The sequence below is a fragment of the Coturnix japonica genome, chromosome 2 (genome assembly GCF_054131305.1).
Source record: "Coturnix japonica strain WE chromosome 2, WE-NBRP24, whole genome shotgun sequence".
Taxonomy (NCBI): Eukaryota; Metazoa; Chordata; class Aves; order Galliformes; family Phasianidae; genus Coturnix; species Coturnix japonica.
The window spans coordinates 100737272-100761392 of NC_140664.1; the positions used below are offsets into that span (position 1 = coordinate 100737272).

The following is a 24121-nucleotide window of genomic DNA, read 5'->3' on the forward strand; positions in this document are numbered from 1 at the left end:
TATTTGCTTCCCTTTGATCTAATCCTGGCACTACTAATTCTGTAGGAATTAGTATACATAAAAAGTTGTTTTAAAGTACAACACGTCAGTGCAAATCTGTTCCTGCTGAAGGTCACAGAAGTGGAATGATACTGTGCTGCACCACTTATTGTCATTCCTGTGAGTGAAAGTCTACAGAGAGCAGGAGGTGGACCTTCCTTGGCAGCGAACTCTCACCTGCAGAAGTCCCCTGTTGTAGTTGGTGAGAGATGTAAAAGCTGCAGCTGCATTCAAAGACAAGATAACAGATTCTTTAGTATGCTTGCAACCAGAGTTAAAGCATCAGGGGAAGGTGGAAGAGGAGGAGATAATTCTAAGGGTAATAAATGAATCTCCCTGACTATCCTGAAAGTACAAAGGGAAATAGATTATAGTAGATGATATGTCCTTGTCTTACCTATGAACTTGGCAAAGTGTTTATCAGATCATGTTAAACATAATATTATTAAAGTAAAAGTACAACTTTCTGTGGTGTGATGTACTATGATATCTAAAAAGTCAGTGTGTTAAATTATGCTGCCAAAACTTGGACATTGTTTAGGGAGTACAAAATTTCATTAATGATCCTTCAGTGTTCCTAAGTAGATTCACAGTTGGAGTGCTGTTGTTTTTAAAAGCTTTCATCCAAACGATAAAATTTGCCCCCTACCCCAAGCTGCAATGTAAAGAGTATTCGGGTAGATGTGATGCTTGTTCCCCTCCACCATCTTTTGTTAAATGCAAGCTTGATGATTCTGTTTGGTTTTTAAACATAGTTAGAGGATTGGATTTGCACCTTGGCATTCAACTTCTTCATGAGCAATGGAGGAGGATAATAATTAGTTGAAGATATGCCCATAAGCTTGCTAGGAGAAGGCTCTAGTGTGAAATTAGTGTGAGCAGAAGGAGGTATGTATAAAAAGACTCCAGTCTTCCCATCCTACCTCCTCTCCTTCCTCCTCCCTGCAGGCTACACTAGTAGGATATTTGCTTCAGCATCTGATGTTGAAATCACGACTCTGTGCTTTTTACAGTGTTGACTTCTGTTGCCACCTCCATGCCTTTTCTGTGTCTTCTCTCCCCAGCCCCACTCAGGCCAGGGTGGTATCTGTCCCTCAGCAGAGTTCATTATAAGGATGTTTCCTCTGGCTTGCAGCACTCCTGTTCATCTCTTGCTTGCACAGTGTGAGTAAACGCTAAAGAACAGTGAGGTTATCATTCATGCAGCTACAATAATGCCTGAACAAAAAGGTTCCAACTCCAAATAATTTTCTTAGTATCTAAATAGATAGGTATCAACTGCCTCTGTTTGGCTAATGCTTAACATTGACTTCTTTCATCCTGTACGTTAAGAGAACAAAGGTAAGTCATGTCACCATGCCTGTGTCACCAGGGCATATTATACATCACCTCAAAAAGAATTCTGCCCCAACCAGATATACACTTTCTGTTAATGATTTCAGTGCTGGCATGCAGTATTGTCCCAACCCATTCTACAACTGGGAAAGAGGCATGTTCACCTTCCCTGAGGAGTCAAATCGAATCTTGTAAGCTTGTAAGAAGTGAGGCTGTGGTCATTCTTAAAGGCAGTAAGCCTTCCCTGGTTGGACCCAAAGCTACACTCCTGACATCAATCTGTGATTATGCACTTTTTTGCACGATAACCAGCTTCTTTGCTATTACTCTGATAGAAATACAGAGCAGCCACACAGAAGCTGATGGACTTATTCCACATGTATTTCCTTATACTGCTGCATATGGTTTATACTGCTCTTCTTCTACTGATTCCTTGCTCAGTATGATTTTGATTAGCTCTTTATCTTTGATAGAGTTACACTGGCTTACAGGAGCTTCAAAGTAAAAGAAAAAGAGGGACATTAAAATTCATTTCCTCCAGCTGTTCTGATGAAAAAGCATTATGTAAAAAAAAAGAAGAAAAAGATATTTGTGTTCATGCAGAAAGAGATCACATTCCAGATACCATCTTCATCTGGAGTTTTCCTGCATTGTAAAGCCTCTTCCTTTCAAATGCGAGCACTTTATCTCCAGTTTTGTGTGATTCACCTTTGTCATGAGAAAGTATGTGACTCAAGAGGAGCAAAGCTGTTGTGGGGGATTTGCAGATTAGGATGCAGCTTAGTAGTTGTGCCTTAACAGATGATGACTGTACCATCGGAATTAAAGTGACATTAGTCCACTACTTTACAGTGGCTTCAGGTCATCACTGAAATGCAAGCTGAATTCTGTGCAGTGGTCAATGCCATTTTTTTTCTTCAAGCATCCTTATTGGGCTGTATCACACAACCAGACAACCGGTGCAGGAAAGTAGTAAGGTTTTTAAGCAGATTTCCAGAATACAAGGTCTTTACACTGCTATCATTGCCTAGACTTACTAATGTGTTGTATAGGACTGAGAGGCTTCATGCTAAACTGGAGGAAGAGAAGAACATTTTCTTTCAGATAGCCATCATCACACCTGTCTATCTTGTATTAAAGCCAGAAGTGTTTCTATCTAGGTGCTGACATACATCCAAACAACAGTCTCACTGTGTGTAATCAAGCATCAAGCTATTGTCCTTGTATACATTGGAATACCTGGGGGAGCTGGGTTCCTGCTTTCTTTAATTTTTAATAATTATATTTAACTTTGAGGTAGAATACAATAACTGTGATTAAAGTGATTGTTCTGCTCAGCTGGAATGATTTCTGTTCATGCCCTAGCACAATGCTGCAAGATTTGAAATGTGTGTACAGGGAAGGGAAGGGAAGGGAAGGGAAGGGAAGGGAAGGGAAGGGAAGGGAAGGGAAGGGAAGGGAAGGGAAGGGAAGGGAAGGGAAGGGAAGGGAAGGGAAGGGAAGGGAAGGGAAGGGAAGGGAAGGGAAGGGAAGGGAAGGGAAGGGAAGGGAAGGGAAGGGAAGGGGAGGGGAGGGGAGGGGAGGGGAGGGGAGGGAGGGGAGGGGAGGGGAGGGAAGGAAGGGGAGGAGAGGGGAGGTGAGGGAAGGGAAGGGGAGGGGAGGGGAGGGGAGGGGAGGGGAGGGGAGGGGAGGGGAGGGGAGGGGAGGGGAGGGGAGGGGAGGGGAGGGGAGGGGAGGGGAGGGGAGGGGAGGGGAGGGGAGGGAAGGGAAGGGAAGGGAAGGGAAGGGAAGGGAAGGGAAGGGAAGGGAAGGGAAGGGAAGGGAAGGGAAGGGAAGGGAAGGGAAGGGAAGGGAAGGGAAGGGAAGGGAAGGGAAGGGAAGGGAAGGGAAGGGAAGGGAAGGGAAGGGAAAGGAACTCTGTACTAAGATACAAGTGCACTTTAATGACGCATCTCAAATCTGTTTTGGTCAAGTATTTTCTTGAAAGAGTAGTGGTTGATTTAAATATTGATGGAAACTTTTTCTGAGTGAATATCTATCAGAACTGTAGCTATGGAAGACTGTGTTTTTATGTCACTGCACTGTGGCCATTAATACTAGGCAGGCTGTGTGGTGGAATCACCAAGTGATCAAATTCATGTTCTGATTCCATAGATGCAAGGTGGCAGCCCGCAAAAACAAGCTTTGTTGTGATTTTTATTTCACCAGGCGTGACAGAATTCATCAAGATTCATCACATGCTTCGTCAGTTTACACAGTGAATAATCAATAATTTATCTTTTCAGTTAAGCTGTGCATCTTTTCTGTTTTGTCAGCTCTGGATCACGGTGGTATTTTACCTTAATTGAAGGTAAGAGATGGAAAAGAAAACAAACAAAAAAAAAAGCAGTAGTATGAAAGAATTATTTTTTTTTTAATTTACTTTAGTACAAACCAAATAAAAACCGTATACCTAAACCCACACAAGAACCAAGTAGTAGTACAGATGTCAGAAAAATGTTTGCATACATCTGTAGACACCTCAGAGAGTTATTTTGCAAAGGTATATTGCCATCTAGTGCTAAACCCTTCTATCCGTTGTGTTGTGTGCTCATGTTTTTGCAGTAGATTCCTGACTGACGCATTTATGAGAATCATCAGAAATAGTTTTAACTTCTACTGTCAGGGCTGATGCCATTATAAGTTTACTCTTCAAAAAGAGAGACTTTATTAAAGTTGCTGCCCTGTTGTTTTTTTTTTAAGCAATGAGAGGAAGAGTTAAAACAAAACGTGATTTTTTTTTACATATCTGTAGCATTAACCCTCAGTTAATAACATCTTCATAGAGAGGGATGAGTCTGGATTAATTTAACAAACAGAATTTGGGCACAAGGATCAAGCTGATGTAGCTTCCTCTCTTCCCTTTTACACACAGGTTTTTGTTTATTAGTTTATTTTTTGTGCCCTTAGTTTTTTAGGTTTTGATATATATATGTATTTTTCTATTCTACACATCTAATTTCTGAGTTTTACTTAATGTACCACAGAAATTGTGGGGTTTTTGTTTGCTTGTTTTTTGTTGTTTGTTTGTTTTTTTATGGCATTCAAAGAATTCTTCCAGGGGTGACCTGAAAAGAAGCTACAATGTCAGTTCACACATACTATATATACCTGTAGAAAATGTACCTGTTCTCATATCTTCTTATCTCTTGAAGACATAACAGAAGAACCTGTGTGACCTCTTATTCATGAGGTTCCACAGTTGTACAGTAATTAAAAATGCAACTCCCTAAAATATGAAGTAAACACTTTTTTTTATGTTTACTGTATACTATACAATCTTGTTCTGGTAGTCTGGTTAGATGTATTGAGTATCTGTTAAAACAAATCACCATAAGCTGGTGAGCTTAGAACCTGTGACCTCTTTAGCGATGGCATTTTAAACAAGGCATCTTATTCCACCCCCAGTATGAGACCTGTTTGTTTATGCACAGAGAGATAAGATCACATAGCAGAAGAGATTTATTTATAAGCATATTAGAAAGAACCTGTGGGGCATTTTTTCTTCCTTAAAGATGTACTAGAGCAGAAAGAAGGAAAAGAAGCAAAGAAAATATCAGGCACTGCTTATCAACGTTGGCATATCTTTGAATAAGCAGGACACAAAATGTCCTGGTACTTTCACCTGTTCATAAAGCTTCTTAAGATCCTGCTTCAGGGGTGGGCAGGCATTGGTACAGGCTGCACAGGGAAGTGGTGGAGTCCCCATCTCTGGAGGTATTTAACTCGGAACATTGCACTTAAGAACATGATTCAGTGGTGGGCTTATAGTGTTAGGTGATGATTGTTTGGTCTTGATCTTTGCCAAGCTACGTGGTTCTGTGATTCTGTAATTTCTAGGCAGTCAACTCTAAGACTCAAATGCTGAGTCAGGATGTACAAAGGAATGTGGGAGAGCTGCGACATCCCATGGCCCTTATCAGAACAAGAACAAAATTTACTGAGCTTTTACTCTTTGAAACAAAATTATTGCACAGGGAATATCTCTTGGATGAATGTAAGGTCTGGCTTGCAGCTCTGACGAGGCTGTTGTTTATTTTACTGCCATCAGCTTCCTCTCAAAATATCAAGGGCAGCATTATAAATGATTCAAGCATACATTTTTCTCCTCTGTTTTTCAGGAAAGATATATCTTCACTATATTCTTTTGTATTGATTGTTAAAATAGAGAAAGTGAAAGAAAAAGAAAAAAACAACCCCAAATGAAATTTTGTGTATGGGATACAATGAAAGGTTTATATTATTTTGAAAGCTCCTGAGATTTGAATGTTTATGTTCACCACCATTTAAGCACTGAAAGATGTTTAGACTGAAGAAGGCACACAATAGTTTTCACATATTTGAAGGCTGCAGCTAAGGGGAAACTGATAAACTTGTCGTTGCTGGGCAAGAAAAGAAACAGAGTGCATTTGCAGAGAGGCAGACTGAGGGTAGATGTTGGCACAAATGGAAGATAAGAAGAGTGAAGCACTGCCAGAGAACAGATTCAAAGTACCTAGTCTACTTCCTATTTCCTCAGAGTGTACACAGATAAGAGCTAACATTCTCTGCTGATGGGTTTGGTTGTTCTTTGTTTTGTTTTGTTTGGGTTTGGTTTGGTTTGTTTGAAGCACGTTGTGGATGTTTCTGTAGAAATGGATTTTGGCCTCACACCCCATGTCAGACCCACTTACTGGGATTTTGCCCAACACTCTTAAGTGCTTTCCATAATGAAGGCTTCCACAATCAAATTGCAAAAGGTGGCAAAATGACAGGAAGAAATCTTGGTAATTGTGCATACTGTGGGTTTCATGCCCTTCAATTCCACATAAGGACTGATCTTTAAAGCTATCTGTATCTATAAAGCTATCAGACTATCTCTGATGCAAGCTAGCTGTTGATTTTGGTATTTCTAGCTTTCAGTACAGGTAGACCCTTTTCAGACTGCCCAGAAGTTAGATCTGTTGAGATACTTCATTTGTTTAATGGAAGCAGTAGAAAACATGCTTGATCCATCTGCCAGTTCTTTGCCCCGATCATGTATTACTTGCATTTTAATCCAATATTAATCCATAATCATTACTTTTTAAAGTGATGAATTCTCGGAACCAGATCTCTACAGTACTACCCAGAAAACAATCTTTCACATAGATGTCCTGAGCATTATTTGATCACTAGTTCTGATCATACAGAAATGTGTCCTCAAAGTACACTACTGCATGATTAAAGGCTGTTACTTGATTTTTGATATCACCTTTTTTTCTTTTAATTTTTGTTTTAGATCACTTTAATTTTTGTGGCTGACTACTGCCAGGCAATGCTGAATTTTAAGCTAGATTGTACTGTCTGATGCTGCTCTTCACTGCCAAGATCCTTCTACAGGGAGAATGATTTCTGCCTCTGCTCACATGGGTAGCGCTCATATCAGTGCCATGTGTAAGACGGTGATGTTGCAGCTGCCACTGAATTGGTTTGATAGAAATGTCACATTTTAAATCCCCAGAATGTTTCTTCTGCAAATGAAAACCAGAGTTAGTATGAAAATGTTCAGCATAAAAACAGTGGTATCGGGCAAGGTCAGAGGTTTCAACTGCCTTGTGAAAACAAACAGCTTTTCCATCCTTAAATGCTGACCCTACCTCTCTCTTCCCAGTTCAGGGGTTGTGTGTGAATCCACAGATGTGAGATACATGGTCCTTCCCACGATGAAGCTCTGGGGAAACCATAAGATCTTGAACTCAGTGGAGATGGGCAGCCAAAGAAATGACCACTGTGACAGCCAGAGGCTTCAGCAAAGGAAAGGTCCCTTCAAACAGATATTCTTCATAACTTTCTGACCAAATGAGTGGTGGACAGTGCGTGTGGGGCTGACTGTCTCAGTGAAATGGAAATCAAGGCAGTTGTTTAACAAAGAATCAGGTTCCCATAGCTTCACTGTCAGAGGAAGAATTACAGTTAAATGGGAAAAAATACGAGTATGGATATCTATAAACTATTTGCTGCTCTCTGCAAAGTGGGTCTGAAGGACCTAAATGTGCATATGGGATCTGCTATAAAATTGTTGCATAGAGGGAGTTTGTGCAGCGCTTGAGACCTGTCCCTTTTCACGTCAGTCAATGAAACACTAACAGAAACTAGATGAGTGAAGCTCCTGAACCATTCACTTTTATAGTATGTGTGATCGATGCTGTTAATTTTCTCTCTAATTTTCAAATAATTCTAGATCTGGCAAAACAAATCAGACAAAGGTTTCCATTTACAGCTGCTGTCAAAGGTGTTTCTTCCCTGATGTGTGATACGTACTGCTTTGGGGGCAGGGTGTTGACTATAACAGCAGTCAGAAAACAGACACCTTTTTGGAAAACTAATACAGGAAGGAATTGATTGTAAGAAAGTCAATGCATGCTGTACTCTGCCTCTGATTTTAGTACTTGTTTCTAATCATTTCTTTGACTCAGCTGTAATCTCTATATCCGTGCACACTTGTGTATGCCCCTTGCCCCCACATGCATACAGAGGTGCATTCAAACTGCTGATCTCCAGCAGTCCCAGTGACCTTGCTTGAAAGAAATCATAAACTGTTGAGCTGTGATTTACAGAAACATCTGATGCCTGCTTGCACGCTTCAGATTCTGACATCTCTGTACAGCAAAACATGTTGTTTCCTGCTGTCGTAGTCATGGGACTGTGTTTAATGTTCTTTTGCTGGGTAAAGAGAGCCAGCTTGGATCTGTGCTGTTCTTCAACTCCACAAAAACTGAGAGTGTGAGATATCAGCATGAATCTTCTCTCTTTCTGAGTACTGCCTTGTACATTCCAAAAATTAACATTCACCTTGCATCTTCTGTAATAATCACAAATTAATTAGTCAATGCATAATTCAGCGGGTTAACTTTCAAGTTCTTATACACACACGTTTTCTGTTGCAGAGCTTTATAGTTACATAGCATAGAATATCTTCCTTGGGAAGATACAAACGTGAAAGGCAGGGCCTGTTCTGCAGTAGCAACAGCCTTCCACATGGCCAGCTCCTCAACCCCTGCTAATGGACAAGACCCACTTTCAGGAGATGCTGCTGACAGAGAGAGCTGAGCATCCTGACAAATGGCTGTAAAGATGGATTTGGGTTTTTCTCTGTAAATATGAGAAGTTACTGTGAGTGACTGAGTGAGTGAGTGAGGAAAAAGAGAATGAATGAGTAAGAACAAACATCTCTGAAGCGCTGCCCCTGCCTGAAGTCTTCTGAACTGAAACATCTGTGATCTGACCCTTTCTACCCTTGTCCAAAGGTCCAAGATGTTCTATTCATCCATCTGATGAAATAACATCAGTTGTTGACTGCTAGATGCTTCTACATGGGTCATTTATCAGTACCAAGCCCATGTACATTTCACAGCAGTTCTCATTTGTAACTTAAAGTAACATAGCTATGTTTGTGTACCCATACACAATAACCAGTAAAGCACCCAAGCCATTGCTCCTTGAACCACCCACCTTTAGAAATTCACTAAGTGACAAACAATGCAGCTTTCTCTGTAGCCACTGTGTCACTAACACTCCATTACATGCTATGAAGGATGTGACTGCCTGCACAGTTCCGCAATCCATTGAGTGTGGTCTGAGAACCATGCGAGGATCAGAAGGATGCTTTTGTACAATTCATTGGCATTCATTGCTTGGCCACCCTCTGACTTTCTGAGGAAATATATATATGTTGCACCTTCATTCTTTCTCAGTTTTGTAACATAAACTGTTATCATCTGTGTGGATATATCTAGTCAGCAGTATTGACTGGTAACCTCACCTCAGAATCCTTGCTGAGGACGCTACTTGTGCTGACTTTCTTTCCCTGTGTAAATACAGCTTTGTGATCCCTTAACAAGCACTTGCTCACTCTTTTAATTCAGAAAAGACACTGCAATACTTCCTAGCTTGTATGTGGCTGCCACTTGGAAGTATCTGCTTCAGAGCTATTTTATCTGCATTTTTCACTGTTTCAAAGTCTTTTTTTCTCTTTGCTTACTGCTCCTATTAGCATATTTTTACAGATGAAAACCATCAAACAGTTACTATGTGAAGTTCAGGGTATGATTTCTGTGCTTTGGAAATTATCTCCTTTCTTAGTGAATTGTAGCACGCTGTTTGTCCTTGGATTAGAAGCATTAGCCACCGGTAGTTTGGCAGCCCCCGTACTGCGTTTCTCATTGGGTGGTAGTGTAATGGCCCTGATACAATTTTCAGTCTTCCCAACAGCTGCAAACTCAAACTTTCTCTCTTGAGAATGGAAATAACTAATCCACGTTATGAGTAAATACAGTTTTCATTACACAAACAGAGGGTTGATCCTCCCCTTCTGACTCCTGTACAGAAGCCTGGAAGAGACTGTAACTGCCATGCTTCTGTAACATTCCCATATGAGATTTTGCAAAGCTTTTGGACCAGTAATTAAAAATATTGTAGCATATATAACAAAATCTTTGTGCTCTAATCCTTCTCTTATCAGAATCTTGCCATAGCCTTACTTGGCTCAGGTGAACAAATGTGTCTATTATTTCTTCTGTTACAACATGGAGGAGGGCTTAAAATTCAGTGAGCTGCTCAGATTTTCATTGTTCTGTCTACCTACGAGCTGTAACCTGCTCAGAGATTCTTTATAAAGCAGCAGAGGGTGTTTTTGTTTTACGTGATCTTGTGGGGGTTTGCTTCTTGCTTTTTCTTTTACGTATATAAATCCACACTGCTTAGGGCAAAGCTCTTTGATTCTGTTTTCATGTGGTTGAAGTACACCCAGACTGACTGTGCACAGTGATATTTCCACCTTGTAAGACACCTACTACTCATGTCATTGCAGAAGTTGTCTGTGGAGCTTGCTCTCTCAGGATATGTGTATTCCTTAATCTCTCACGGTATAAAATCAAGGTAGAATGAAAAAGAGGGCTTGAAGAAACACTGGGATTGTGAGAGAGAAAGAAACTAAGGACAAATGGTAGTAAAAATATCAACACTGGCGACAGAAGGCAGCGCTTCCAAAAAGTATCCCCAAGAAGTCAAAAAGGGGTTCAGAGTTGATACTGACTATTGGAAAGTCCTCACTTAGATGAAATGGAATAAAGTCATATGTGCATGAAAACTGTTAAGTATTGGAGTATAACCCAATGAAAAAGTTTTAAAAGTAGACACTCTGTTTCCAAATTACCTTTTCTTCTTTTGTATTGTCCTCATACAACCTGCTTTGCTTCAGGGGTTCTTGACTGTGCAGACTGAGTCTTTGGAGTAGTAGTTTTGGAACAAGGGGACAATATACTCTTCACCAGAAATGTCAGTGACAGCGTGTGCTGGTGACTTCATCTTGCACTGCTGTATTAATCTAAGTTGAAAAGCAAAAAGCCCGATTCCATAAGGAGCTTTATTTTGGATGTTTGAAAGATTCATTTATTCTTTTCCTACCGATTTTGTTGTCTCCACAGAAATACACTCAGTAACAGCGAGGCCAAAGAGGTCACTGACTGTGTAGCTTCCGTAGCATTTAGCACTAGCAAGCCTCCACTCATTGTTTTCTACAAAAAACAACCATCAAGAGGAAAACACCTGATGGAGGAAACAGAAGGAAAAAAAAATCAGTGGCATTAACAACAGAGAGTATATTAACTATTAATGGGTGACATTTATGCTCTCCTAATTAGGTAAGAAGGTTCACTTACTCTGACAGCTTTCGTTCAGAAATATGCTGTTTTACCATAGTAAATCACCTTGAGATGGATGAGCCTGGTAAATGGCTCATCTTGATGCCTGAGAAGGCCCATTGCATGTGGCTATAATATCCTAACAGACAATACTCACAGAAGTTGAAGCAGCTTTTTCGAACCACCCGTCAATTCTTCCTGTTTTTACATAGGGGTGCAGTTTGATCCATCATCTATTGTGGATGCATCTGAGGATATATTTCTCATGGTGTGTGTTACAAAAGATTCTCCAGTTGTCAGCAAAGTTTTATGACCAGGGAGAATTCCTCCATCACTGTGGTATTTTTACTATGTCTGAATTTGGCTCGTAGTGCATTACAGTAGTGTTCCCTGAGGAAATAGCTGATGAAAGACTCCAAGCCTTTGTTCTGCTTTGCTGTTGTTCTCCTTTTTGTCTTTAAATTGCTCAGGCAAGATGTTTCATTTGAATATCTATGGTATAAATTACCAGTGTTGTTCTTCCCTAGCATTTGCTTGACAAATTAATTACCAATACAGCTTTGTGCAGCCTGTGTATTTGCAAGGCTGTGTAAGGTGGCAGCTGAAGGTTCCGCTTATGTAAATTAATTATAGGTGTAACTGACCTTCTGTGAAAGTGGTTGTGGCACATATAAGATTAAGAGCCCTTGTGTGAGGCTGTCACTGGGAAGCACCTGCTCTTTGTAATTCTGATTTAGTCAGCACAATGAGTGGGACTGTGTCTAATAAGAGAGTGTGGTAGCTCCCTCTGGGGAGTGGGAAGGCAAGAGAGGGGAATTCATTTGGGAACTGACTGTACCACAGGTGCATCCATTACCTGATACAGATGTGTAGAGGGAGTTACGATTCCATTTCTGTTCCCAGAGAGCGTGGGGTAAATAACTTTCTGGGGATGATAAGACTGACCTACCTCAATTACTGTGAAGGATGGCAGTGCTGCAGGAGTTTTGATAACTTGCCACTTGTGTGATATGCACAAGTTGGTGGTACCCACGGATCCCACCTTAGCTCCCCTGCTATATCTGCCAAGTGGGAAGAAGGATTAAAATCAGGCAAGCAGAGGGCACAGTATTGCCTGACATTGGCCTCAGTTCAGAGAGATGTGCCCAGCAACACCCGTGTGCCTCAGATTGTCCAGGTGCTTCAGTACTTTGCTGAATTACAACTATCATTTGTCTCCTTGCCTCTCAGAAAAAGTTTGAAAGCTGTTAGGTATGTAGTTTGCCCTCTGATCTGATTTTTAGCTTGGGGAAAACTTTAAGGATGCTTCTCTTTTCCTGCAGATTTCTTCATCTTCTGCTTATTCCTCAACAGAAGAAATAATCCATGAGATCAGTTGTTTGCTGTGGGAATTATGATGCACCTTGGGATGATTCTGACTTCATGTAAGGAATAAATAATGGGATCAAACACTTCAGAAAGAATAAATAGTTTGTAAAATTTCAGATGTCCTCGGCAAAAGTACATACACAGTTCCTAAAACACCCACATTTTCTGAGTGTAGCAGTGCCTTCTGAGTGATACCTGGGGCAGAATTACAAATACCGCCATCAAAATTATAGCATGCATAAGCTTTTATAGTAAGATCAGAAATGCTGAACGCTGCTGAGGCAATGTGCCAGTGGCATGCTGCAGGAGCATGGTGCTTTATATAAAGCTTTGGAAAATTCTCCACTCTGGATTTGATTTCTAGCTACTGTTCAGCATAAATTGCCTTCCTGGAGCAGCGGCTGGGGTAACTCCTTGGTAATGAGATGAGATGTGAGGAAAAGATCTTCATGCATAAAGAATTCCTCAGAGTGTTTTTTCTTCATCACTCCCATGGTAATGGAAGTTTTAGGAGAAGGTACCCAGAGGGTGGTGACGCACTGGAACAGGCTGCCCAAGGAAGTTGTGGATGCCCCATCCCTGGAGGCATTCAAGGCCAGGCTGGATGTGGCTCTGGGCAGCCTGGTCTGCTGGTTGGTGACCCTGCACATAGCAGGGGGTTGGAACCAGATGATCATTGTGATCCTTTTCAACCCAGGCTATTCTGCGATTCTACAATAAGTTTCCTAAGTTTCTTCTTGAAGTTATTGCTTCTCTTCCACCTACTTTTTAATGAAGTGTCTCAATGTCTTCTCCACATGCTCCTGCCAGGCAATTTTAGCCAGCAGTGAGGTCTCCCCGTGCCTTCTCTTTCTACAGTTAGACAAACTGAGCTCCTCAGGCATCTGTCAGACATCATGTCCCCCAGATGCCTGAAGCCCTTCACTGTATCCACTCCAGTTTGTCAATATTTCCCTGTACTGGGAAGCCCCAAACTGGGCAGGTACTCAAGATGTGGGGTTTGCAAGCATTGGAAAGAGGACACCCTTCCCTAGACCTGCATAAATCTACGTGCAGTATGGACTAATCACAGCTGCTGTTGGAATGTTCTAATGTCCCTTGCTGCCATAAAATGAAAACTCATATACAGTGTTTGGGAGGGGTGTGCTGTTGATAAGGCTGTAATCTGAACCTCCTTCTCGCCTTTTGTTCTCCACTTTGCTGATGGGATTCAGCCAGAAGCCATCTCAAGCTGAGGCAGTCCCAGTGCATGACTGGTGATGACCTGAAGGGTCCAGATCCAGCTCACAGGTTACACTTTCTGCCTTTCTCTTCCTTCTTATCTTCTGACAGAGGAATCCATTTTTGCTGCTTTCTTAAGTGAACAAGGTATATGCTGGAACAGAAAATGTAATTTTATATGATAACTAACTGATGCTAAAATACTGTGTGAACACTAGCAACCTCTGTTTCAAAGAGTGGGCCTGAAGGTGAGAAATTTCATGTTGTATGAATAATCTCTATGGGCTATTGAATTGGAGTCCTATTTCAGTGGAGTAAACAGAAATTTTCCTTTGACTTCAGAGTGTTTCTGCTCATCACTCCCGAAGGCAGATAGAATGTTTTTGTTGAATTAGATGGGCCCAGGATTAAACGTTCATACTGCACGTGGCTGCTCTGAATGTGCTTGTTTCAGAGATTTCTGAAGAGCTACCAAAGGGCAGCTTGGACTGCCGTGAGGATGTTCAAAGAACCGAGTAGAGTTTAACAATAACAAATGAAGTCATGATGATAATGAAAAGAAATAGTGAGAAAAAATGCACTTGTCCTTAGAAATCCACCACAAAACTAAAGAATGAAATGATTTGAGACACCTCAAATGTACGTGAGCAGCGCTCTATGCCTGGTTTTTCCAGTGCTGTGTCATTTTATATGTCCTTCATACCAATGCTTTGGAATTAATCTGTTTTCCACAGGGTCAAACACCAACATTTCAAATTCAGTAGGAACTATTTAACTCAGCAACACATTTATTGTCCTTCATTTTTGCAATGGTCTGTAAACAAATGGAATATAGGGAAAAGGATAGTTGCTTGCTCAAGAGCAGCTTATGCTGAGTATTTAGGTCTGCATGCATGTGGACAGCATAATGCTACTGATGTGCACAAGTACAAGAAAATCTTGTCCACCAGGAACAGATCATTCCATGTACTTGTAACTTGCTATCATATGACAGTTACCAGATTGCTGATGTGTGTTAGTTTTCTGGTAGCTGATACCCTTAAAAAAACACCCTTGGACAGAAGCCTCATAGAGCCCTATTTCTGATTTGCCTGCCTTTGAGTTATTCCACAGATGTATTTGGAGATGTTTGAATATACAGGGAGTGACGGTCCTACCAGCATCCAGTGTGCACTGTGGAAAGGGAAACTGAGAGAATGTGTAGACCTGGACATAAAGGGATCTAAAATTAATGTTTTAAGCCAAAACCATCACGACTGTTTGTTTCTCTGACACCTCTGACATCACAGAAGATGAGTGCGTGTGGCACTTAGCATACAGGTTTTGATGGTGCTTTTAATTGTAAGCTTCACATCAGTACAATTAATGCTTTTAGCTCCCAGGCAGCTTTGCAAAATCAAAGGCTTGTGTAGGTCCTTGTTTTTAAAGCTCCTCACTGTCTTACCTTTCCAAGCAGGGCACTCACTACACATTAAATTAAAACCTGATTTCACTGAAGCAAATAGCAAAAGCTTCTATTGATCAAAGTACAGTCTTGATGTTAATGTCTATGTGGAGCACGCAACCAGCCAGATGATCCATTAAGCCCATCTGCTGCCATGTGGGTAACAGATACCAGGAGATGGTTATTCAGCACTGAGATGTTGCTTGCTTTTGCAAGAGTTGTCAGGGCACTAATGGGCTTTAATTGTTCTGAGCAACCTCACTTTGGGTTTTACACCCCACACTCCCACACCCTCTGCCCATGAACTCTGTTTAAGCTCAACCCAGGCTCTTCATTCTCTTATTGAGCTATATTGTAGGTTTACTTGCTTCTTGCTGCATCTCTTGGCTGTGCCTTGGCCATCTGCTGCAGGTGCCTTGTCTCTTGGCTGCACCCCTTCGCTGTTCATTGTAGCCTCGTCTTTAGCCCTGCCTCCTTTTCTTTCTGACTGCTGTGTCTGCTTGTTCCATGGATCTCTTTCATTGCTCACTGTGTAGACGGCTATTGAAGAACTGCTTTCAGTCCCCGTGTGTATCCACTGTGCTCATGTCCTGTCAGACTGTGCCCAGTTGGTGAGCGCACAGCCTGTGCTGGTATCTCTATTGATTCCCACTTTCTTTTTTCCAGCCCTTGGTGCTCTTTGACACTGCGGGGAAAATTTGCAAGTCAGTATTTTAATTAAAATCAGTCTGACTTCTCTTGAGATAGTTTCCTATGCCTTGCTTTTAGTGCCACGGGACTGATTCCCCAGGTCATTTATTACTGCTGCTTGGGCAGAACATTCATAGTTTGGAGTGGATCCATAGTTGTTCCCACATGAATATCCCTATGCAGGTTCATCTCCCAGATATGCTCAGATATCTGTTCCAGGCTCTTAACTTGAACAAATAATCTGATGCCAGAAAATCTCTGGTATTAATTTTCACAGGAAAAGAAGAAGAAAAATTGAAAATACTTTGAATGAAGATCACGTTGTTTACATGCAGTGTCACAATGAGATAAATGACTTGCTTTTGAAATATGCATTGTATTACTCGACTGAAATATTAGTATGAATTTTCAGAGACAACACCTTCAGCTTACATTTGTTCAACACTAAACTGGATCAGAATTCAAAGACATGAATGATCTTGTGTGATTCCGGGCTGTTTTGAGTTAATCAGGCTATTGAATCCTTCCCAATATGTGGAAATACAAAAACTTTGGGAATTTCACTCTTATATATATTTGTAACTGGAAATTGAGTTATACATTCAGAATGACCTTGGAGAGGAGTGGTGAGGGGTTATATTTCTTAGGGGCATGCAAATCTAGATTTTCATAAAAGCCAAACATTATGTTTGTTCAAGAGAAGAAATACCATCAGATTTCCATATGAAAGACCACGTCGGGGATAAGCAAGCCCTTCAAAATCAAGAAGCTTTTTGCACCTGAAACACGATGTGCCTTTTTCTCTGAATACCAGTTTATAAATAAGAAATGAAAGTGGAGGAATGTGACTTTCAGTGTTTGGAAGGAAAAAAGTTTCTTCCTGCTGTCCTTTGAAGGGCTGTCACTTCTGTGTCCAGATATAGACCTGCAAATCATAAATAGATGTGCGTGTATCTATAGTAATACCTGCAATGCAGTACTACAGTAATGTGCAGCAGTACTATAGAATATTACATTCCCTGCTGGTGGATGATTCATTTCTGTTTCCTCTTTCTAAGGATTGCTTGGTGTAGTATGAGAATTCAAACAGCTTTTATATGACTGAATTTCATTTTGGCTGTGTACTTTTCAGAGCATGCAGCAACAACGAGGGCTGCTCCAAAAGTAATATCTCCTGTGTTACCATGTTGGCCCACGACCTCAGAGGCAGATATTGGTGGGATGGCATTAGATGTTGAACCTTCCTACCTGTATTCCTTTATATGTTGTTGCCATGTGACAGATGGCAGCAGAGGGGCAAAGTGGTGTTTGACATGGAAGTGCAAATGAGACAGGAGTGTGAGATTGAATTCCTGTGTGTGGAAAAAAAGGCACCCATTGATGTTCACTGACACTTGCTGGGTGTTTCTGGAGACTGAGCAGTGGATATTGGCACCGTGAGGCAGCAGGTGATGTGTTTCAGATGTGGTGATAGTAACAGTGGGTCACTTCCAATGGTGCAGATTTTTATGAGAGCAGCCTGCAAACTCTTGTTCATCACTGGTGAAACTGCATAGCTAGTGTTGGTGACTGTACTGAGGAATACTATTTTGTAGCTGAAAATTCACTCTATCAAATAGTGTTATTGTGCTCTTTGTATCCAATATAGTTTCCATTGAAATAAATAGAAGGCACTACTTTTGGAGAAACCTACATACATCTAATTAGTTATAATAAATTTTAGCCCTTTTCTGTTTCAGGAAAGGAGATGATCAGGAAGCTGGTGAGATGAGAAGGGTGTTTCCTGTCCTTTTCTGTGTCTTGCAGTAGTTTCACTGATCAATGAGATCAATAGAAAAATCTCTAAACTAGTTCAGTCAAAGTTAGCAAAAACCAAGATATATATATATTTTTTCTTAAATTTCCAAGTATATAAATTTCCAATTATATAAACAAAATTTATTTTTAAGCCTGATAACCATATGAATAATATTTGTGAAAATCATCATGAAAAAGCAAAACATTCTTCTTGGACTGGAATAGGTGATGCAGTTTTGAGGAAAGTTATCCATTTAAAGGGGAAAAAAAAGTTTGTCTAGATGAGATGGACCAATTCCTTTGTATAACTGGATATTTCTCCAAGCACCCAAATGGAAAATTGCCTAGGGAACTTCTTTCTGTTGTATCCCAGCCACGAATGTCCTCTGGATCTGCTCTTGGCATAGCTGGCTCTCCATCTTGGACTCTATGCTGTTTTCATAGTCTTGTGCACCCAGGGGGAGGTGAGCAGCATCGATTACAGCTCTTAACTTTGCACATGAGTTCTGTACAAAGCTGTCCACAGATTGCTTTTTAGTTTCTGAATATTCTGCCACTGAGTCCTCTGTGAGGTTGGTTTCTTCATTCTTTTTTTTTTTTAATTTTATTTTCAAGTGAAAGTTATTTAATGTTGAATATTAGAGAATGTAGTACTTTGACAGTAAATTCTTCCCTAGGAGAAGATAAGTCCCTTTATGTCTTCTTCATTTCTCCTCTCTATAGACAGCAAGCTTTTAGGTTTTATTCTTGAAGTTGTCAAACTTGGGTGGTCTGGAGTAAGCATTGAGAGCTGTTGGCCATGATAGTATGCCTGGCATGCAGCTGAAGCTAAGGACCTCATCAACACTCATCTGCCAGTCTTCTGCCTGAATCCTGAATTGATCAATTGATCTGATCTGTATTGAACTGATCAAAATGATAAACAGGTCCCTTTCTCCTTAGAGTCCCAGCTTGTTGCTGTGCTATATTTTGCTGCCAGCAGCTTCTCACCAGCATCAAGTGGTTAACACTGACTTGTCTCCAATACGGCCCTTAGCATGTTTAAAGAAGTCTGCCTATATCTGAGAACAGCCTTTACCTATGTTATGTTTTTCATATAGGTGCTTTGCTTTCTGCAACCTCTTGTTAATACCCATTTTAAATGATACAATCTGTGCAATTGCATTTTATGTTTGAGGATTTATGCTCTTTTGTGGATTAAGTTGCCTGTACCTGATCTTGTTTCCCTTACTAAAAGTTATTAAGCAACTGTGAGGTTGCTGGTGCTGGTAGCAGTGAATGTAGCAAATGTAAATACTTTCAGATTATCCCTTCGGCACTGTTGGTATTCTTGACTGAGCATATCTTACCAACACGCAGATGTGCGAGAGCCGCTATGGTTTTATCAGTGCATACATCTTGCTCACTGCTTTCACTTGCACCTTCAGTTCCATTTTTGTCTCCTTAGTTAACCTGTCAAGCTGATTTTGTGTGAGGGTGAAATGAAACTTGACAGGAATCATCAGCTCAGCCTCTGAACGTAGGAAGGCAATATTTTACTACAAAAACTCAAGCAACAAAGTGCTCAGTAATACAGCCAGTACAGGGAAAATCTGTTATATATGCTCACAGGCATGGGCTCCTATTACTCTGGTCTTTGGCAGGTTATTAGGAATGGTCAGAAGCAGAGGTGTTGGCAAGGAGGGATAACACGTGCTATACTCCATCCCTGTGGCAGTGTCTTTTGAAAAGTGATACTGGTGAGAATGAAGCTGTTAAGGCCCTTCCTTAAAGGAAGATATATGGTGTGCATGATGGGGGAGGAAAAGGCCCTGAGTTTTCCTGTGAGTGTCAGTATCAAATCATTCGTTTTATTTTTGAGCTGATATGCCCAAGAGTTAATGTTCTGCAAAAGTCTATGCACATCTTTTATATCCCTGGAATTCTATTAAGCTGTCAGAGCTAACTACAGAATGCCACATAGCCTTTGTATTTTACCCACTGGCTTCATTTTTTAAAATGGCTTTTATATTCTTAAATGTTTTTTACCTGTCGTGGTTCAGAGCTTTGATTCAAGTGTTAGGAACCCAGATGCCTTGTCTTAATCTTCTTCAAGCCCCATCGGCTACAAATACATCTTGTTACATCTCTAGGTTTTATTGCAATATTTCACTCCTTTCATCCTTTAAAACTGCCTATTAAAACAGGCATGTCTAAGTATGTAATTGAAAGATTGGTTCAGCATTAAGGTTGGAGCATAACTTTTGGTTTCACTGTTAAATACTGATTTATACAGTCTATTTCTAGGGAAATATTTAAAGACATTATAAATGTGATTTATTTTTTTTTAAAGGTAGAAATCTTGGACATGGTTGCTGCTTCATTTCACTGCTTAAAATGTGAAATAATCATTTTATTTCTGGTGTAATAAAATTTAAGTGTCTTGAGTAAAACTATATTGATTACAAGACATCAGAGTTGAAGTTAGTGTCTCTCCACTACAGAAAAGTTAAATTCTGATATTATTTATTTCAAGGAAAAGATGTTTTCAAGCAGTGTTGTTTTTTTTTTTTGTTTGGTTTTTTTTCCCCAAAAAACATTGAGAGCAAAAATTCATTTCATTTCATGGGTATGAAATATCCGATACAGTTTATTTGTCCTCTCCAGAACATGAAAAACCCTCAAAATGTACACACTTGACTGCAAATCCCAAGCACAAAAACCAAGAAGCATGCGGACTTCTTTCATTATTTCACCTTGAATCTACAGATAAAGAAGCAGCTGAGAGAAGACTTCGTTAGAGTGGCAGGACTATTGGGATCATATGCAAACACTTGGACAAGGACTCAGAGTCCAAAGAATTCTGCCCATCGTCGAGCCCTGGCCAAAACTAGGGAACATCTGTGTTTATTTTCTTCTTGCCAGTCTTCAGTATAAATGAAGTAGTTAAGTAGGAAAATCTCAAGCTGTGATTCCAGCTTACTCTGTGTCTCCAGAGAATTTTATTTCCCGTTCCCCATAAATCAATTTATGGTGACACATCTTGCAGATGGTCTACCAGCGACCAAACATTTTGCACAGCTGTCCATTTATCGGGCATTCAGGTTCCAGGATATAATACCAAATTTTATTTACTGGCCACTCAATTAGTGGAAGAACTGGTTTGATTTATGGTCACATACTTTTATGAAAAGAGAGAGATCGGTGCCATTGCACTCAGACAAAATAGCCCTCTCATTTCATGCTCAGGGCTGTAGCCAAGTTCCCAGTGGTGTTTTGTTTGCTGGTCTTCTATGGATTTCCACAGTCTGTGCCTTCTAAAACAATTAGCATAATGCTGAGGAGGCACCCTGGCAAACTGAGATGTAAACAAAGATAATAGGAACAGTTAGCTGGAAGCTGCAAGACGGAAAAAGAATTCTTAACTGATATTGATTGTTATGGCTCAGGCAGATGTTAAACATATGCAGCCTGCAATTACAGCACAATTAGAATTACAGAACTACCTCATATAATGGGAAACTCAGTGAGGGTAATGTGACAAGGAAGGGAACTATTCTCTCTTTCCTTTTATCATGTGAAGAGCTGCTCTTCCTGCTCTCATGGACAATTAAAGCAGATCCTTTGTTTGCCTTCAGCCAAGACGTTCATTCTTTCTTTCCTCCCAGAAAACCCCATGCTTAATGAGAAAAAAAAGGTTAGAATTGTGAATCTGGGAAGAAATCTCACTGGAGTAGGGAGGGGAAAAGCAAATGAAATCTTGACTGATATTAACCTTTCTAGCACTTGTAACTTCTGTGTGATTCTTCAGGTGCCTTATGCAGATCTATCTTTGTTCATCTTCCAAAATCGAAGAGGCTTTCAGTCATCACTATCATTTGGGTTCTGTAATCATCCGGTTTGCTGACCCTGTGGTTGAAGGGTTGCTGCTTTTTTTAACATGGAGGCACTACTGAACCCAGTGTTGGAAACTGAATGGAGATGAAAGGATTTGAAGAACGCTTCCTCTGTTAAATAGCTCGGTTTACTACATGCTTAGGAATGGGCTCAAGCTCGAGGAACTTGAAGTTTCTTGGAAAGTCCCCACAAAGAATATTTTCTTTCACTTTTAGGGATGCACACTTTTTACCCATCACTGAAGGAACTGTTTTAGTTTTTGTCTATATGTGACTGTCAATGGTTTGGATTTTTGGCATCTAACCTGTTAGAATAGAATGTAGTGATGTTCATGTGGTTGTGGCGTGTAAATCTATTGATCATCCACCTCCTATTAATAAATCAATGATTCTTTTTACTTCTAGGGAAAGAAATACAAGTATTCATTTGCATAATTAGCAGTTTTTGATTTTTTAACTATATTGGCCATTCTGAAAGTAATGCCTCCCATTTATTTCCGTGGAAACTACAGTAGATACAAAGAACACAATAACGCTATTCGATAGAGCAAATTCTCAGCTACAAAGCACTATTTTTCAACATAGTCACCACCATTAGCTGTGGAAAGGAAGTTTATCTGCTTCCATTATACCAGAGAAAAAATCCTACTCAGACTTTGGTTTGAATGATGACTGCTCTCATGCAGACACTCTGCAAAGTGATCACTGGGTTAATTGTTAAAACAAACATCTGGATATAGAAATGTTGGAACTAGAAATTTAAAGTCAGAGAAAAAGCTCCTTTCCCCAGCAGTGATAGAAATAGTACTTTTAAAGCAAAAAATTGTATTAGTATCGCTAAAAAGAAATTTGTTGTGTGTATGGGCATTTGTGGAGGGGTATGGAAGAAAGGTTGCAAGTGGTGCTGGGAATTTGTTGACGAATGAGAGAAACTGAGTTTTCTCTCACTCTGAAGTGCTGAGGGATTTGGGAACGTCAGGCAAAAGTACTTTGCCCCTTAAAATAATGTGATGCAGCTTATCCCCTGGCAGAAGAAGAACCAGTAAAGCACTTTTGAGTAGGCACTGACTGCTGGTGTGGGGACTTCAGGGAAAAATGCAGTTCATCACTAGTCAGCATTTGTCTCCTTGACTTCAGTGAGTAATTAAGTTGCAGTGGCCCTTTTAGTGAATCTGAGCTATGCACTGGAGACTGAGAGACCAAAATCCAATAGTGTGTAGTCTCCTGTTTCCGGACTAATCCTGTAAGATATAGTGGGTTGAATGGATGATCTAATAAGAGAATATAACTTCAGTCAGCTCACTCTTCTTCAGAAATTAATAATGAAAGCCCACTGAAATAAAGAGAAAGAAAAACTAATCTGTGAAGGAACAATAAAATAAAATAATTAAACTGGAAATCTGTTTACTGGAGAATCAGATCTTGTAAGGAATGGTACTAAGTATAAAGCATGTCCGCTGTACAGCACATGCCTGTGATTGGCTGTGTTTGCTCCCCATGAGGGGAGATGCCCCATGAGGGCAGGAAGTGCCCTGGGAATTTGGCTTATTGGAGGGCATAAACATGAAGCATAACTACCATATACACACAAGGAAGAACACTGCCTTTGTAGAAGGACAAAGAAGGCAGACATGGAACGGCAGGAGCTGGTTATTGGTTCAGTTATTAAACTTTTATCTCTATCTGTATTACATACAGTGAAGCATTCTCACTTGTATCCTGAAGAGCTGCACACACCATGCAAGCTATGAAACTGATTAAACATATATTTCTTACAAAATTCCTACCAACTCTCTCCCATTCTCTGTGATGATTACTTCTTTACGCTCACTATGCCCCAGGACACAGTACTCCATATCTTCTTCAGTTCATCATCTCCCATGCCTTTGAGCCCCTAATGCTCTTCTGAGCTTGCCTAGAAGCCTACAAGAGGCATGAAATACAAACTGCAGGTCATTCTTCACTGCAGTTTCTTCACCTGCTGCCTTGGCAGCATCATGCTGATGCTTGCTAGCAGCTGGCAGCTGACCATACTGCAGATCTGTAGGACAAATCAGTGGCTTCTCAGCTGATTTTAAAGAGCGATGAATGAATTTCCCTGCAAGGAACTTCAGCTTTTGTGGTGCTGCTGCTGGTACCGAAACCCCCCTATAGTTTCATGAGTGTGGCAACTTAATGTTCGCAAATTTCATTTGTGAATTCTCATGTTGGTGGAGGGAACTGGATGTCCTGTGGGGAAGTCTGCACCTGCAGTCACATGTTTCTTAGGTGCATGCAACTTATTTTTCCTTCCACAGACCTGCAGCTGTTTCCTGCTGGGTCCTCTGGGTCAAACTCTCTCACTCTTGCCAAGGAGAATCAAGAGGTAAGTGAACTGCTTTTCTGAGTTGTGAGGAGATCTGAATAAATGGCAGAGGTTTCTCTCATACATAACTCACTTTAGGCTGCATCTTGAGCGAGGAATGGTGGCAAGATTAAAACACTTCACCTAATTCTCACTTAAAATCAGTTTGACATACCCGTTTCAGTACTTTTTAACAGAGAATCAGATTCCAGTGAGTGTAGAGGCATCACAGAAATACTGGCAGTGTTTTATGTAAAACTCCAAGGCCCTTTGGGCAAGGCCCTCACTGGTTTTAAACAGTACCCAA

At 40.5% G+C, this 24121-nt stretch overlaps 1 long non-coding RNA gene across 1 annotated transcript in view; it reads left to right on the top strand.

Moving 5' to 3' along the window:
• The window catches only part of LOC107309360 (uncharacterized), a 28074-nt gene extending 4239 nt beyond the window's left edge, over positions 1-23835 (top strand). Inside the window, exon 4 of the long non-coding RNA XR_001553158.3 lies at positions 23768-23835. This is a non-coding gene — a long non-coding RNA (uncharacterized LOC107309360). The remainder of the gene's footprint in view (positions 1-23767) is intronic.
• The last annotated feature ends 286 nt before the right edge of the window (positions 23836-24121 follow it).